The 18208-nt window shown below is 35.6% G+C and overlaps 1 long non-coding RNA gene across 2 annotated transcripts in view; it reads left to right on the top strand.

Moving 5' to 3' along the window:
• LOC143264574 (uncharacterized) overlaps positions 1-18208 on the top strand; it is a 242815-nt gene that overhangs the window by 32080 nt on the left and 192527 nt on the right. For both annotated transcript variants that reach the window (XR_013038333.1, XR_013038332.1), the window contains exon 3: positions 19-55. This is a non-coding gene — a long non-coding RNA (uncharacterized LOC143264574). The remainder of the gene's footprint in view (positions 1-18; positions 56-18208) is intronic.

Here is an 18208-nt window from a genome sequence, read left to right as displayed (position 1 = left end):
AAAGTGATGATCTTGCAGGTGGACCAAAGAAGAACAAGATGGCGGACGCTGACTGGTGAGTCAAACTAACCTCAATATTTCAAACACAATTATTTATAATATTTCATATATACTTTAATAAATATATCTCTGAGACAGAATGCACATAAGGGTACATATTGTAGTGAACACAAAATATTTTCGATAGAAATAATTGAGAACAATTTTTTATTATTAAATTGTATGTCAATGGACGCCATATTGAGAATTACTAATATAAGTAACAAAGTATAATTATTGTTATCTAACCATGATTTAACTATAATTAATTATTTCACTTTTCTATCCATTTTCGAATGTCTCTCTTTGTACATACAAGACTATTCTCACATACAAGGGTGCTAACTTGGTGCACATACCCCATAGCCGAGAATAGACCCTTTACCGATTGGTTTGCATGCAAATGCACAGGATCGTAAGACGATCGAGAGATAATTAGTCGTTCGAATGTTCGCAAACGTGACCTGCGACTGTAACAGGTGACTTGTTAAACGCAACACAAATTACAACTTGCTATCTTTTATTTAATTTTATTTGTTATTAAATTTCATTAATAACACAAGTGACTTATAGTTTGATAGAAGAAAACAATCACCATAAATTTTGTTGAAATTAATAGAATTCGTTAACTTCTTTGACGAAGTGAAAACACTACCCCCACCATTTTAATATCGTGTCACGAAACTCAAAATGGCGGATCTTAGATTTCCTATTAAAATAGGAAATTCTTTATTAAATCACAGAAATTGAAAATCTTTTATCGAAATGTACTTTTGTCGAGCTAAAGAATAATTGTATAAATTAATTTATATTTCAACCCCCAATTATTATTCCCCTTCATTCTTAACCTAAAAATATCTACTCATAAATTTAATATTCAAACATCCCCTTTCATAAAATATTTAAATTTCTTGTATTAATAACACATAATTTATTAATTATAACAAACCAACTTCAAAAAGAATATAAATCAGTCGCGATTCAAATATCAAAAAGTAATTTTAGAAAACGTGTCGCACAATCTGAAACGTAATTTATATTCGATCTTGCATAAATTTTATCCGACGCGTAATATTTCCGGAAAGAAACTTCGAAGCTCGTTATTCGAGCACGGATGAATTATTTGAAATAGTCTTGGACGGGTGTTATATCGTGCAGAATTAATAACTTCATGATTCATGGGAACGATCAAAATGGCTCGAGCAGTTTGTCAAATTTACTTAACGACAAGTACAGTGCATTTATTTGCATGTCAGTGATGCATATTGATACATTGCAAGTTAAGGATCGATCAGTCCACATGCAGGTGCATACAGCTGCATAACACCCAAGAGATAATTAATGGTTCGAATGTGGATGTATGTGGGTGTGTGTGTATGCGTATGTTCGCACGTGCGTGTGCCACGTGATCAAGAATTTCGTTTACTTTGAAGCTGTTAAAGTCAGGACGATAAATTATTGCGATGTTACGATATGCTTCCCACGTTTGCTAATTGCGTAACGTTATCGGTGCTTCTGTTTTATAACTGTGTAATTAATTTTTTATGGGAGGTCTTTGCGCTCGAGTATGGGTTTGGAGATTGGTACGATGAAATGGGAGATTTTAGGATTTCAGGGTTTCAAATTTTGTTATTGTGGATTTTTATATTTTTAAGTTTTCAAATTTCTAAGTTTCCAAATTTCCAAATTCCAAATTCTCTAAATTCCCAATTTCCCAAATTCCAAATTCCACAAATTCCAAATTCCCCAAATTCCAAATTCCCCAAATTCCACATTCCCCAAATTCCAAATTCCCCAAATTCCAAGTTCTCTAAATTCCAAATTTCCCTAATTCCAAATTCTCCAAATTCCAAATTCCCCAAATTCCACATTCCCCAAATACCAAATTCTCCAAATTCCAAATTCCCCAAATTCCAAATTCCCTAAATTCCAAATTCCCCAAATTCCACATTCCCTAAATTCCAAATTCCCCAAATTCCAAATTCCCCAAATTCCAAATTCCCCAAATTCCAAATTCCCCAAATTCCAAATTCCCCAAATTCCAAATTTCCCAAATTCCAAATTCCACAAATTCCAAATTCCCCAAATTCCACGTTCCCCAAATTCCAAATTCCCCAAATTCCAATTTCTCAAAATTCCAAATTCCCCAAATTCCCAAAATTTCTAAAACCCCCAAAATTTCCAAAATTCCCAAAACCCCCAAAATTTCCAAAATTCCCAAAACCCCCAAAATTTCAAAAATTCCCAAAACCCCCGAATTTCAAAAATTCCCTAAATTCCCATAATTCCCAAAAACCATAAAAAATTCCAAATTTCTAACAAATTAAGAAAGTCCAACAAAAAGTCCAAATTATCCCATAACAAATATTACAGACAATTACGTGAAGAACAAAGTTCTCCATTTACTTATGTCCAATAAAGCAGCCGCTATAAAAATTTCATGGAACGTATTTTATTTTTCGCAGTATATTTGCAGCATACTACAGCCACCAGTAATTCTACCCCTGCACAACTCGAGTTTCACTTCCTTCTAAAAACAAGCCATATTTTTTAATTTGCACCATAACGAAGAAATGTTGAAATGCTGCAACTGAAGAAAGCTCTTCCGGTCAAGTAACCTTATTAATTACTTGATTACTTACGACTATTCAAATAAAAATAGTATAAGACAAAACTTGTTAGTACTTTGACCGCCATGATGGTCAGTTATGAGGGTCGTTGTAAATTCAGTTAAATTCATTTTTTATAACAAAAGCAAACTAAAGAAATGTCTGTAAGATTTCTAATATTGAGACAATGATGTACACTCTTAGATTGAAAGATAAAATCGAAAGTTTACCTTTGTTCTTAGTAATCTGTGTTATAGTGTGTCTGACCACTAACATCATATGTGAACGTCGTTGTAAATTCAGTTAAATTCTTAATTATTTATAGCAGAAGCAAAGTAGAGAAATGCCTGAAAGATTTCTAATATTGAGACAGTGATATATACTCTCAGATTGAAAGATGAGGTTGAAAGATTGAGTACCCTTTGTGTGTCTGACCACACATGTCAGTATCTACTGTGGCGACCACATATGATCCACTTTACAAATTCACTTAAATAAATTTACGTACATAAAAATCAAGCGAAAGTAATTTTTCAAAGCTCTCAACATTGAGACATTAAGTACACTTACAAATTAAAATATAAAATTGAAAGATTAAACACCCCTGTTCTTAATAACGTATGTTATAACGTGTCTAACCACACATGTCAGAATCTACTGTGCCACCCATCGTAATCATGCCATAGTAATCGTGTCACAGTAATCGTACTATTTAAATTTCTTGGTACGTTTCCATAAAAATCTGAGAATACGAGATGACTCCAGTTACCGACGAAAACATTATGGACAACACGATCCGAGTATTAGTTACACGGTTTAATTAATATCCAAATTTCAACGACATCATTGACGCGTATGCACACGCAGATTTGTTCGAACGATTAATTATGCCTGATCGCATTACACTCCCGTGCACCTGTACCTACATGGTTGGTCCTTAGTCCGTGATGCACCTACATAGATTATTCCACTTTGATGCATGCAAATACGTGCACCCATCCCCTATCTAAAATCTATATTTGATGATGAGCACGTGAAATCACGCGTGACTGTATGAAATGAAAAATTTCCAACCGCATAAACCCCTAATGAAAATTGCAATCAATATTTGATACGACGCTTGAATTTATCATAAAATACGAAATATGTCATTGGGAGTGTAGGTAAATGACCGGAAATGGTGTGAGGGCTGGTGAAGGAAGCTGCTGATGAATTTCACTCGAGCGAAAGGGCGATATAGGGAAGATAGAGTTGTAATGCACAAGGGTTGATTTTATGAGATTTGAAAATTGTTACTTTTAGATATTTGGGAATTAAGAAGATAGGATATTGAGATGTTGGAACATTTTTATACAATACAAATTTTTATAAAAATTTGTTTATATAATACAAATTTTTGTATAAATATTTTTATACAATACAAATTTTTATATACATTTTTTTATACAATACAAATTTTTGTACAAATTTTTTTATACGATACAAATTTGTATATAAATATTTTTGTACAATACAAATTTTTGTATAATTTTTTTTATACAATACAAATTGTTGTATAAATCTTTTTATGCAATACAAAATTTTATACAAGTTTATAAAATGTATATATGAGAATTTTAATGTACCAGGGAATGTGGAAAATTGTGCACTTGAAAACTTATGAACCTAGAAATGTGGAAATCTAAGTATCTGAGAACATGAATATTAATTTGAGAAATTGAGAAGATGAAAATTTGAAAATCTAGCAACTCTGAAATATGGAAATTTCAAACCTGAAAAGCTTGCAAATTAAAAAATTTAAGAACTTGGAAATATGAAAATTTCAAACCTTGAGAGCTTGCAGACTCTAAGGGTTGAAAACTTTAAAATTTGGAACCTTGAAAACTTGGGAATTTCGAAATTTGGAAAACTCGAAATTTGCCACCTTTGAAGTTTGCCACCCTGAAAATTTGGAACCTTGAGAACTTGCAAATTTCGAAATCTCGGAAACTTGCAATTTGCCATCTTGGAAATTTGCCACCCTGGAAATATGGAACCCTGAAAAGTTTAAAATTTCGAAATACTGAAAATTTGAAATTTGCCACCTTGGAAATTTGCCACCCTGAAAATTTGGAACCTCGAAAATTTGCAAATTTCGAAGCCTTGAAAACTCGAAATTCACCATCTTGGAAATTTACCACCCTGAAAATTTGGAACCTTGAAAATTTCCAAATTTCGAAATATTGAAAACTTGAAATTTGCCATCTTAGAAATTTGCCACCTTGAAAACTTGCAAATTTGAAAATTTGAAAACTTGAAATTTGCCACCTTGGAAATTTAAAACCTTGAAAACCTAAAAATATCCGACCTCCAAGTCCCCCAATACCTCATCATACTTAAAACTTCGTACCTATAATTTTGAAAGAGGTTGTATATCGATAGCAGGTTGTCAGAAGGTTATTAATCGTCGACGTACATACATACGTAGACGTATTGGGACGCACGTGCGTGTAACACGTGATGCCGTTACGCAGAATAATTGTTGTCATCCCCGTCGTCGCGTGACACGTTATTTTCCTCTGGACTCGTTCATAATTAACAATGGATTTGCGTTGGTTCGATAATAATCCCAAAGCTGGCTTCCCACCCTGTGACGAGGTCGACGTGAAACGTGAGCTCGCTATGACTGGAAAACAATGTTAAATCTAGTTTGTATGCAAATGAACAATGGCAAAAGGTTGGATGAATGTCTATTACACAACTCCTTTTCTTCATTCATATAATTATTAATCCGTAATTATTCTCTACATCTTTGAGACTTCATTATCTTATAATTTTATCATCAGTTTATTATAATACTTTTAAAACATATTCTTTTTTTAAGTTTTTAATTTTGAAAATTAATTTAGAAGTAATTTCTTAAATACCAAAATTTTTGGTATTCTTAAAAATTATTTTTGTTAGATATTACTTGATTTTAATAATAAAAATCTTGTTATTATTCGAACCACAATTTTTCAGTCAACTTCTCAATTTTATTAAAAAATACCTTTACAACAAATTCATTTTTTAAGCTTTTAATTTTGAAAATTAATTTAGAAGTAATTTCTTAAATATCAAAATTATTTTTAGTATTATGAATAATTATTTTTGCCAGACAAATCTCATTACTTGATTTTAATAATAAAAATCTTGTTACTATTCGAACCCCAATTTCTCAGTCAACTTCTCAATTTTATTAAAAAACAGCTTTCAACGTTGAACACATAAAAATAATTTCCAAACCCTCTCGTTCACGATAAGAAAATAACAATAACGAAGTAGTTGCTACGTATTAATTACTTTGCAATTATAATGGCGATTCCACCACGTCGTAATTTTCGACAAAATTAGAGTAAATTGTTTAAACGAGGAGAGTTACAGACCGCGCTTTTATTCGCGTAATGTAATGAAATCCTTCGCGGTATTCGGATATAAAGTCTACCTCGTAATTTCGCGAAAAAAACAGAATATTTTTATGCCCACAGACTTAGGGGTGTGCGTTTCATCAAAAGGGTATAAATTCCGTGGAATTTTCGCGGATTATACGCGTACGTTCATTGCGTTTCTATTAATCTTTTGAATAATAGCAACATCGTGAAAATATTAATTTATGATAATATTTTTGTAATTTATATTTATCTGGTTGCATGTATCATTCGAAGTGTTTTTGGTTTAATTTTTTGAATTATTACATGCTGTTAACGTTTTATAAAATTGATGCTCGAGAGTATTATTTATGATAGCTTTTGTGCGAGAAAATAAATGGATGTTTGCCAATATAGGAAATTCAAGTTTTATTTTTTTTAATGTTGAAAATTTAGTTTGTTAATTTGAAGAGCTACAATAACAGTTGTAAGAAAATTACCTGAAGACATTTAATTTTTATTTTTTTTTAGCTTGAAAATTTTTATTTTTATTTCTTTTAGCTTGATAATTTTTATTTTTATTTTTTTCAGCTTGAAAATTTAGCGGACACTTTGAAGAGCTACAATGAAAGTTTCAAGAAAATTACCTGAAGTCATTTAATTTTTAATCCATGTTATTTAACAGAAGGTTCAAGTCGTGAATTTTCCTTCTACCACAAAAGAGAAATATTTCACAGAGTGTGTTGGTCAAAGGATTAATCAAGCTGTTACAGGTGTCAAAAATTCCGTTCCGAAATAAAATGATCGCGAAACGAATTATCGCAACATAAATTCCGGTTAAAAAGGAGGGCAGGTAAACGTTGGCCGCGTGCGCAAAGGGGTGCTTCGAATAAAATTCACATCGTAATTTCGCGAAAGCGGGACGATGCTTTCATAAAGCACGAACGCGGAAGCGAGAGTTCCCCTTTCCTCTTGTTCTTCCGCCTTTTTTTCCTTTCTCTCTTTCTTTCTCGTTCTTTCTTTTTTTTTCAAGCGGAAATATAAATTTCGCGTAATTTCCGCGGATTAGTGCCGCGTATCCGCTGCAAACTCGCAGCCAGTATAAGTTACGAGGAACGTGCCTCGCTCTGCCGGGCAATTAACGTGATGTATCGCTTAAATGTAATAACTGGCACGCAGCAGCCGCCCGTTTTAAGTGTTCCGTTCGGGCACCGTTGAAAATACGACTCTGAATATCGAGACAACCCAGAAATTTTAGACCCGAGTTGCTTTTTCGACCTCGCCGTGGCTGCTGTAGATACTGTTGGAAATTAAGTACCCTGCTTCCTTGCAAATTAACTTGGATTAATTTGAAATATTAGCTTCCCATTTATTAACTAATAATCGGGGCTCGTAACGTGTCGAGAACTCCGTTTTTAACATAGCAACACTTACACTTTTCTCAAATAGTTCTTCAAATTTATGAACATTAAAATTTTTCTCTCTACCCTGTAAAAATTAGAGGTTAAATATATGTAGTGATTTCACACATCACATACAATAATTGAGGATTAAAATCATTCAGATTTTTGTCTCTACCCTATAAAAATTAGGGGTTAAATATCAGTAGTGATTTTACACATCACATACAATAATTGAGGGTTAAAATCATTCAGATTTTTGTCTCTACCTTATCAAAATTAGGGGTTAAATATCAGTAGTGATTTTACACATCACATACAACAATTGAGGGTTAAAATCAATAATCAAGGCTTAAAATAAATAGCAAACTCACAAACCTCGCATTAAGGGTTGAAATCAGTATCTCACCAGACAAATTTAAATTTTAAAAATCAGTACAGTAATTAAGGTTTAAAAAGCTATCTCAAAAAGCGTCAAAATCAAAGATCAATAGCGTCCATATAAATTAGGGGTTGCAATAGAAACATTACCGGTGCATCTCGAAACTTGCAAACAAAAAGGTAGAAAGAACGTCAGAAACTTGGAGCGCCGCAACAGGCGAAATTAAAGGGGTGGTTAGTTCACGAGTGGGGTGTTGCGGAGGGAGGCGAAAGAAAGTAAGCAGGGGTGGCAGGGGTCGCGAGAAAGTTTGCTGAAAAATGCGAGAGATTGTTCTGGCGTCCGAGCCGCAAACATTCCGCTTCCTCTCCGTTCTTTCTTTCTCACCCTCGTTCGGCGAGTGCATCAGCTCCCTCCGGCGTCGATGTACCGTGAAAAATTCCGGCTTCGAGAAGAGTCTTCTGGGGAATTTTTCTGGTGGCCGCAGTGGCGAAAATTTTCTTCGTGAAGTTATCGAGGGGCGTTGCGAAATTCCGCGAGCCAACGGGTGTTAAGCCAAACGCGTCGAACGGTTTTCCGCTGAAACGGTGGTTCGAGCCTGCTGAGCGATGTAGTTTCACTCGCGATTTATTTCCGGCACGCTGTTTCGCGACACCGCGCTACCGGTTCGTCGGTGAATAATTACCTGGACTGTTTTAGCGGACGCCTGGTCTTTTTTACTGTTATTGAATGCCTGGTTGTTCGCCATTTTGCTGTGCAGTTGCACGAAGTGCAAGAGGAACTGCTGCTGTTTGAGCAGAGGATATACTTAAACGGCTATATACTTAAAGACACTTATAGGAGCTCTTGTTGAAAAGATTGGTGGTTTACGATTAATACAAGCTATGTTTCTGATCACCTTTTTCTCATGAAATTGTATTTGATTATCTGTACTTCGACATCAGTCATTGTTTGCTACAACTGTCTTCATATTGATGACATGGAAGAAAAATAAATTTTGAATTTGTATATCATGGGTGACATTTTATGATTCTTTTATGCAATGAAATTGTATCAAACTACATATACGTGTGTCTAATAGCAGACGTTGAAATATGCTTTTGATAGCAAGTGTTTGTTGTAACTGTTCAGCAACCATTTTGTATTGACAACATTATTCAGTCTTTTCCCACAAACTTCATGTTTCATAATGTTCAAATATTTTGCTATATTTTTATATCATTAAATGATATGATACAATGCTTGTATATTAGATGTTGCTCGTTATAATTGCTTGGTAGCCATTTTGTATAAAAATCATTAAAGAAGCTTCAGAATATTCATCCATCTTTAATCCGCAAGAAATCGCGTCGCTGTTAATAAATTATTGTTCTCGAATCAACGTTTCCGTGACAAGAATGCATAATCGAATCGGCGGATCATTACCAAGTGAACGAATCAGATAAAAATTCAAGGATGGGTAGGACACGTATCCAGGATAAATCCAGCATTCATACTCGCGGCGATATCAGCGTAGGACGCGTCGAGAATTTCGTTAGGGCAATCCAACGCGTTCCTGTAAGGATGAAAACGTTGCGAGGCTGGTGGATTTATTTTCTTTTTATTTCTCCTCGAGACGTGCATTTCCGACGTAGACGAAGTGCGAGAGAGAGGAGAAAGCAAGATTAATGAATATTCAGGAGCAGAGAAGAGGAGTCAGTCTGCAGGCTGGTTCGACGAAAAAAATAGAACGGACCCAGAGGGAAAGTGAAAAAGTGAGAAGGAATCCTGGTCAGAAGGAAAGGAGAACGTGTGTCCTGAGAGGCGGCAGCAAAAATATTCTGACGTTAATGCAATTAATTTACCGGGAACTTTACGTTTTAATATTCATCCCCTGGCACACCCTCGTGCCCGCTACGCCTGTCCGACTGTGCACTTTTCCAGCCGGGTTTCTTTCGACCTCTCCAGTTGTTGATTCCGTTGTTCTTCCTTCGTCGAGGTTCTTACGCCTCGTGGGGTTCTGCGCGAGCTGTAAGAAACAAGATCCAGCTCGGATTAAAAACGTCCGTTACGTCCTAAGCGGGTTTGGATTTAGCAGATCCTATTGGGGCTGATGTGTACTTACAACCGGGGGACTTAGGGTGATTTTAATAGAATTTTTAGTACACTGTACTTTCTTGAAGTGGGCTTCTATTACCTTATGGAGTTTGCTTAGTAGCATGTGATTACAATGACACAAGATGTGGACATAAAGGTAGACCTAAAAGAGGTAATCTAGATTACAGCTCTAACAAAACTAAAAGGTAGGTAGGTCTTAAAGGGTAGATCTAGGTCATAGGTAGACCTGGAGTAGATCTAAAAAAATGTGGATCAAGGGTGGACTTAGATAAAAGATAAATCCATATCAAATTCAGATCCAGCACGAAGCTGGATTTTGTTGAAAAGTCTAGCTCATAGGTAGATCTAGATCACAGGTGAACTTAGATTAACGATAGACCTGCAGATATGTGGACTTAGATTGAATTACTCCACATCTACAGTAACTCTAATATCAAAAACTAGACATGGACTATATTACCTCACTCCAATGAGTCACATGAAAAATTTGATAACATCCCTAAATGAATACTTGACGTATGAGTACAAATGTATAAACGAATTTCGAACGTATTAAAAAATTCTACACACACTCACCAGCGTCAAACAATGACTCCGCTGGAAAGAAGACTACATATTCTATGATACATCATCCGTTGACGATAAACGCCGCCATCAGTCAGAAAAGTGTCCAACAATAATGACAAATTGATGACACTGCTGATAAATTGCCGGGTCCCTTTTCCGAATGCAAGTTCAACGTTTCTTTTCTCGTTACTGGCGGCACCGACACAAGCAAACGTTAGATTAAACGATCGCGGAACAATTTTCTGTCCATTTTACTGGTAGCCAGCTACGCGGAGTCTTTCTCTCGTTGGGACCAAGTGCACAATGGCACTGCAAATCGCTTTTCCATTTATTTTTCGAGGTTACGTCGAAAGTCGACTGTCAGGCGAGCGCGAGGAAAAGTTCGGACGAACCTTTCTTACCTTCTATTCCCTTTCCTCTTGCTTCACTCCTGATTGCTCCTAAGACACAATCGTTCGGACCAGCAGTTTTCCTTTCGGGGAATTTTCCTCGCTCGCGTTCGGTGACTTCGCCATTCAGGTGCCTCCGGTTCCGGGCGGTTCACTTTGTCACGAAAATTCTAGCAGTTTCTTGAAACAATGCTTCGATGGTCGAATGAAATTTCCGAAATTCCCCGTACGCGTGAGCTACTTTTAGTTTTAATATTACAGTATAGGCGAATTGGGATTTAACTTCCATGAATTTCATTAAAGCGGTCGTATCAAGGTAGTTGGACTTTAAGGTTACAGAATTCGTGCTGGGGGATTAAATGTGGGAGAAGTGGATGTGTGAAGAAATATAATTAACAAATCTAGAATTCAGGGAATTGATGAATCGATGAATTGATGCATCAAACGATCGGAGAATTGAAGAATGAACGAATTGAAGAATTTAAATAATTGAGGAAATTCATGAATTTAAAGAATTAAAAAATTGAAGAGTTGAAGAGTTGAAGAGTTGAAGAGTTGAAGAATTGAAGAATTGAAAAATTGAAAAATGGAAGAATTGAAAATGGGAAGAATTGAAGAATTGAAAAATGGAAGAATTGAAGAATTGAAAAATTGAAAAATTGAAAAATTGAAAAATTGAGAAATTGAGAAATTGAAAATTGTAAAATTGAGAAATTGAAAAATTGAAAACTTGCAAAATTGAAAAATTGAAAAAATGATAAACTGAAATCTTGAAATATTGAAAACTGGGACAATAGAAACATTGAGTAATTAAAATATCGTCCGATTGAAAAATTGAAAACTGGGAAAATAGAAACATTGAGTAATTAAAATATCGTTCAATTGAAAAATTGAAAAAATGTAGAGATCGAAAATTGAAGAACTTAAAACCAGAAACCAGTTAAATCCACGAAATTATCACCGAGAACAAGACCGCGTCTCCGAGCAGATACTAAATTAGTCCTTTGACCCGCAAACGGAAATGAATATCCTTCGTGACAAATCGAAACCACGAAGTTAATTAATCTCGTGAAATTTCATTAAAGCGGTTGGTTATATTTAAACGCGAGCAGATTGTTAGAAATAAAAGAGATTAATTCGATCGTGAATAAAACTTTGTCCCCAGAAGACTGATTCCTCGGTTTCGAAAAGACAGCGTGTTCTCCTCACGGTCCATATTTGTTTAATTAATCGGGTAATGATGGTAAGGGGAGTGCTGTATTGAACATCGCAGATAGATTACTCGGTAGAAGCTCGTGTAGAGTTGCTAATTAAACTCTGTACGAACTGGTTGGAACTTTGACTCCATCGTGAGTACTGGTTTTAACGACGACAAGCTTTACCTCGTAGAAATTCTAGCGCAGAATCTATTTGCCACCTTATCCCCTTTCGGATTCCTCTTTGAAATCCGTTCGTGAATTGTTAATTCGCGGATTAAGGATGAGGTGGGTCGTGTGCTAACATATCGTTAGTTACGTGTTACACTCTTCGCAACCTTTAATGTCTTTAACTTCATAGCTTTAAGCTATTTTAGTTAGCTTTAAGATGTTTTAGATACACTTATATCTTGATACTTCATCATTCTTTAAGGTTCATATTAATGGTTTATGACTTTAGGATACACGTGTTTATACTTCACAGTTTTTTAACTTGTCAGTATCTATCAAATTCATTTTGTTTAAATTTCTGTTCAGCTCATAATTTCATAGATACTTAACAAGTCTATAATTATAGTATTAATGCTTCAGAATTATTAATACATACATTGATATCTTATAACGTTCATATACATGCATCATTATTTTGCAATTTTATAATATTGTAAAAAGATATTGTATTCATAATTTTCACACAGCAATTCAATTTGACTTCAATGTATAGTTTTATAATTTATAAATGTACATATTAATACCACATAATACCCAGATATGTTAGTACTTCACTATCTAATAAGATTAACAGCATAAACGCTTTTGCTGTAAACGCAGCTTTAAAACGGGCACTTAACACCTTACAATTTCGCGTTCTTCAAAAACAAAAGCAGCACGCGAAAATCCGCAAGAAATCAAACGAACCAAATTCTTACCTCCGACCTAACACCTCGCAATTCCACCATCCAAGAGAATTTAAAACTAAAAACCTCCAGAAGGATGGATTCACTCAGCAGAGGGTGAAACCTTCTCTCCTTTGCGAGCCAGCAATTTTTACCTTGCCGTGAACTTTTCTCCCTGGCTAATTCTATTTTCTTCTCTCTTTCGCATGTTGTATCTTTAAAAGCACTTGCCGCGGAGAGCAAATAGGGCAAAAAAGGAGACGAAGAAACAGAAGAAAAAGAAAGTGCGACCAACGAGGAAGGAGGAAAGAAAGGAAGATTAAAGGACATCGTCGCGAATCCTACCACGAATCGACGTTACACTGGGGATATTTATATGATGAGGTTGATAAACATTTTTGTGATTTAATTGTATTTTGTTGAAGTTTATAGTTTACTAAATTACATGTACTGATGTCAACGCACACGTTGGCGCGTGAGGAGGCTGACGTATTTAGGAGAGGGACGCAATTGGTCAGAATAGAAAAATGGCCGCCACACGTGTATTTTCGACAGTGGTGGGGGTGGAGCTTCTTTCACTTTCACGCGCCAATTCATGGGTTGACATCCGTACATTCTATTTAACTATTATTGATCTAAAAATACAGAAATTTAGAAATATAGAAATTTAATAAGGTTGCAAAATAAAAACGAAGGAATTCAAGAATGAAAGAAAATAATAAATTTAAGATTTAGGAAATTAAATCCTGTTATTTGCAATATATATTATCGCTATATATGGGTTGAAAGTAAACATTTAACATAGTTTGAAGAAATCGATGAGTCCATCGTGGCCAGCAAACATAAATTATAAATACAGCGGAACCTCGCATCCGTGGTTTCAGTACCCGCAGTTTCAATGTTCCGCGGTTTTAGATATCCGCGGTTGGCCGCAGCATTAATAATACTATAACACTACGTGTATTCTTCAGTGATAATACTTATGCATTGTTTATTTCAATATTCTGGAGATACCTACTGTTCAAACGAATTAGAAAGCTATTTTGTTCTACCATCTTTTCGAATTCAGTCGAGATCTATTTGGGATTTTTAGAATTTGGAGATTTGGATATTTGGGGATGTGGAGAGTTGGGGAGTTGAGAGTTTGGAAACTTGAGAATTTGGGGATTTGGAGATTTGGAATCTGGGGAGTTGGGGAATTAGGGAGTTGGAAATTTTAGAATTTGGGGATGTGGAGAGTTTGGAAACTTGAGAATTTGGGGATTTGGAGATTTGGAATCTGGGGAGTTGGGGAATTAGGGAGTTGGAAATTTTAGAATTTGGGGATGTGGAGAGTTGGAGAGTTGAGAGTTTGGAAACTTGAGTATTTGGAGATCTAGAGAGTTGGGGAATTGGGAATTTGGAAACTTGAGGATTTGGGGATTTAGAGATTTGAGGATGTGGAGAGTTGGGGAGTTGAGAGTTTGGAAACTTGAAGATTTGGGGATTTGAGGAGTTGGAATCTGGAGAGTTGGGGAGTTGGGAGTTTGGAAACTTGAGGATTTGGGGATCTGGGGAGTTGGAAATTTTAGAATTTGGGGATGTGGAGAGTTGGAACGTTGAGAGTTTGGAAACTTGAGGATTTGGGGATTTGAGGAGTTGGGGAGAATGGGAGTTTGGAAACTTGAGGATTGGGGGATTTGGAGATTTGGGATCTGGGGAGTTGGGGAATTAGGGAGTTGGAAATTTTAGAATTTGGGGATGTGGAGAGTTGGGGCGTTGAGAGTTTGAAAACTTGAGGATTTGGGGATTAGGGGAGTTGGGAATTTAGGGACTTGATTTGGGGATTTCAGAACTTGAATTCTTACGGTTTGATATTTCTGTACTTGAGAATTTAAGAATTTGAGGACTTGGACGTCTAGAGGACTTCTAGAAATTCAAAGATGTACAATTTCTTAAATCGATTCTCATGAACTATGTGCATCTTACAGATTGCAATATACAACTGCAATATTAAATATCTGAAAACACACATTAACTACTAAATTATCTGAATTCCCATCAAAATTCCCCTGGAATTTCCGCGAGCCCATTTCCATATTAACCAAGGCGCACTTGCGAGGATACAAATTTCCGCGGCACTCGTCCGCTGATATGCTAATCGAATGCCGAGGCATCTCGCAGGGGTAAAAAAAAGAAAACTCCCCTTCGTGGACGTCTTTTCGCGTCTGCTTCTCGTCCAGAACGCCTTCCACTCGGCAACCGGGGATGAACAAGGGTGCTGAGCGTGTTTCCCTTAAATACACCGTGACGAGGAGGGGTTAAAAGCGTTTGGCAAGTCGAACAATTCTGAAACCTCGTATCCCGTTTCTTCCGGTTCTCTCCCCCTTGTACAGCTGACATTCGCCACCCCCTTGCAACCACCCTTTCTGGTATTACGCTGTAATATAGCTTGGTTCCCCTCGAAGACGCAGCAGGACGTAATAGCGTTCCTTCACTATTACTTGTACCCCCTGCCAGCGACTAACATTCTCTTTTTCGTCATTCTTCCTGCGGCTTTTCGTCTTCTGTCCATTCTTCGGGCTTGCCTTTGATCACCCTTTGCGTCCCTTCGTGTCTACGATTTTTTGGTGAATGTGTATTTAGGGTGGGGGTCTTTCATGTTAACAGCAATTTAATTGAACTGTGATTTAAACAACTCAAATGATCAATTAAAGTTAACATTTTATCTAAACAATTGAACTGAGCAATTTAATAGAACAGTTGGTCTAAACAATTGATCTGATCAATTAAATAGAACATTTTATCTAAACAATTAAACTGAGCAATTAAATAGAACATTTGAACTAAACATTTGAACTGATCAATTAAATAGAACAGTTGAACTAAACAACTGAAACAAACAAGTAAATTAAACAATTAAACCGAAGGATAAAATTAATTTAAATTTAACTGAACAATTAAATTAAACAATTAAACAACATTAAAATAATTAAATTCAACAGGTATATTGTATAATAAAAATTGACAATTACATTAAGCAACTGAACTGAACAATTAAATTTAATAATAAATATAAACAAGTAAACTGAACATTGAAGTAAAAAATTTAGACCAAACAATTTTATAGAAAGACATAAAAATATGAATAAATAATACAAATCAGATCTTCATATATGAAGATTAAACTCTTAAACCTAACCTCAAAAACAGACCATTTTAGAGACCATTTTAGACCTAACCTTAAATAATATTTGATAATTAAAGGATCATAAGAAAGTTCATACGGGTATAATGAAAACATCATACAAGTTTATACGCGTTAATTTAGACACCATAAAACGTACAGACGTTCCAAGAATGTTGTTGTTGAAGTTCGAGGAGAAATCCCTTCGAAAATCCTTTATACAAGAGCAGCATTAAATTAGTAAGTTTTAATAAAGTCGTGTAGAGACAGTGTAATAATTACTTAACTACTCGTTAAGTAATGAATTTCTTCCCGAAGAGGGAAGCTGGAACGAGAGAAGCGACACGATTATGAGTATTACATAATTTTGCGATAATCTTTGTTTGCAGCTGTACGATAAACACTTCAAAGTATTAAAATTGACTTCACCACTCCCCCGTTGAGGAGAAGAGTGAACTTTCCCTCTGTCTGAATAATATCGCCTCGTTTTAGGGGTGCATCGCAGTTTTGAAAGTTCAATTACTTTGTGTGTGCATAAACGGTGGAGAGAGATGAGATTCGCCGATCATTTTATTCGCTTCGTTTGCCACGATTTTGGTTTTGGTTATAAATTGCTTTAGATGAAATTGCCTTTTGCTGGAAGAAGAAACCTTTGATACGTGTATTGATTGATTCTATTTACGAATTTTTACGGTTTTATGTTCTTTAGTTTGCAAATTTTTGTGTTTAGGAATTTTGGTTATGTGAATTTGTAGGGTGGTACATTTTTATTTGGGAATTTTGGAATTAGGTTTCTTGGGTTTAAAATTTCTAAATTTTCAAGTTCCCACATTCCCTAGTTCCCAAATTCTCAAGTTTCCAAATTTCCTAGTTCCCAAATCCCTTAGTTCCAAATTCTCAAATTCCCAAATTCTCGAGTTCCCAAATCTCCTAGTTCCAAATTCTCAAGTTTCCAAATTTCCTAGTTCCCAAATTCTCAAGTTTCCAAATTTCCTAGTTCCCAAATCCCTTAGTTCCAAATTCTCAAATTCCCAAATTCCCTAGTTTCAAATTCTCAAGTTCCCAAATCTCCTAGTTCCAAATTCTCAAGCTTCCAAATTTCCTAGTTCCCAAATTCTCAAGTTTCCAAGTTTCCTAGTTCCCAAATCCCTTAGTTCCAAATTCTCAAATTCCCAAATTCTCAAGTTCCCAAATCTCCTAATTCCAAATTCTCAAGTTCCCAAATCCCCTACTTCCAAATTTACAAATTTCCAAATCTCCTAGTTCCAAATTCTCAAGTTTCAAAATCTCCTAGTTCCAAATTCTCAAGTTCCCAAATCCCCTAGTTCCAAATTCACAAATTTCCAAATCTCCTAGTTCCAAATTCTCGAATTCTCAAATCCCCTAGTTCCAAATTCTCAAATTCAGAAATAGCCTAGTTCTAAATTCTCAATCGTCCCAAATTTCCCCATCCTTAATTTTCCCCTTTACAAACCCCCAAATCCCCCAATTCCCAAATTCTCAAGTTTCCAACCCTCCACCAAAATTTCCAAATTACTCAACCACCCCTAATTTCCAAATTCCAGCCACTCCTATAAAATACTAATAAAATTCGACGAAAATCCAGCAGATAACAGAAATTATCATAGCTTGTTCCTTTGTACCGTAAGCAGACTATGTACAAATGTAAATGAGAGACGTTCCGTCTCGGTGTACATACTGTTGAGCGTAAAACGCCTTTAATCTGATGAAGTAACGCGACGAGGATGCCTCGCGCAAACGGGATTCTTCGTTTCGCTAAGTTGGTAACAATTAGTAGTTAGTGACCCTCGAGCGAGCTCGTGCTCTGGCAACAACGATTATTGCAAGCCTGGCAATGGTACTAACGATGCGTACGTAAACTTTACATTTATCGTTATGGTGCCCCGTCAACTTGCCGACTGGTCTTTGTTTCTTTGTTGCCCTCGCTGCTCCATTTTATTCTTGCTACCTTACTAGCTTTGTTCTGTACTGTTTCTACTGTGGTTTACCTTTTATGGGGTTTCTTTGGGGAATTTAATTGGGGGATTATTAAGTTATGAAGTTAGTGTGTTACTGAGTTACTA

The sequence above is a fragment of the Megachile rotundata genome, chromosome 6 (genome assembly GCF_050947335.1).
Source record: "Megachile rotundata isolate GNS110a chromosome 6, iyMegRotu1, whole genome shotgun sequence".
Taxonomy (NCBI): Eukaryota; Metazoa; Arthropoda; class Insecta; order Hymenoptera; family Megachilidae; genus Megachile; species Megachile rotundata.
This window is presented reverse-complemented; position numbering and strand designations above follow the sequence as displayed.